The following is a 265-nucleotide window of genomic DNA, read 5'->3' as shown; positions in this document are numbered from 1 at the left end:
CAAGTGATATTACCACGTCTACATCGTTTATTACTAATGAACAATCATCGTTTTCAAGTTCATTTGAAGAAAATGATCAATCGAATAAAAATACATCAACTACATTTAAGACTGTAGATAAAAAAATAAACAAACCAGATGAGTTGAAGAATAAGAAACAGCCAGATGCGAAAAAAGAGAAGTCTAAACCAATAACCGATGTTGATATAGCCGACGAAGAGGGCTTATCAGTGCGCATGGTCGGTGGAAAATTAATTAAGACTTT

The sequence above is a fragment of the Melanaphis sacchari genome, unplaced genomic scaffold, assembly GCF_002803265.2.
Source record: "Melanaphis sacchari strain LSU unplaced genomic scaffold, SCAv2.0 Contig0_pilon_pilon, whole genome shotgun sequence".
Classification (NCBI taxonomy): Eukaryota; Metazoa; Arthropoda; class Insecta; order Hemiptera; family Aphididae; genus Melanaphis; species Melanaphis sacchari.
This window is presented reverse-complemented; position numbering follows the sequence as displayed.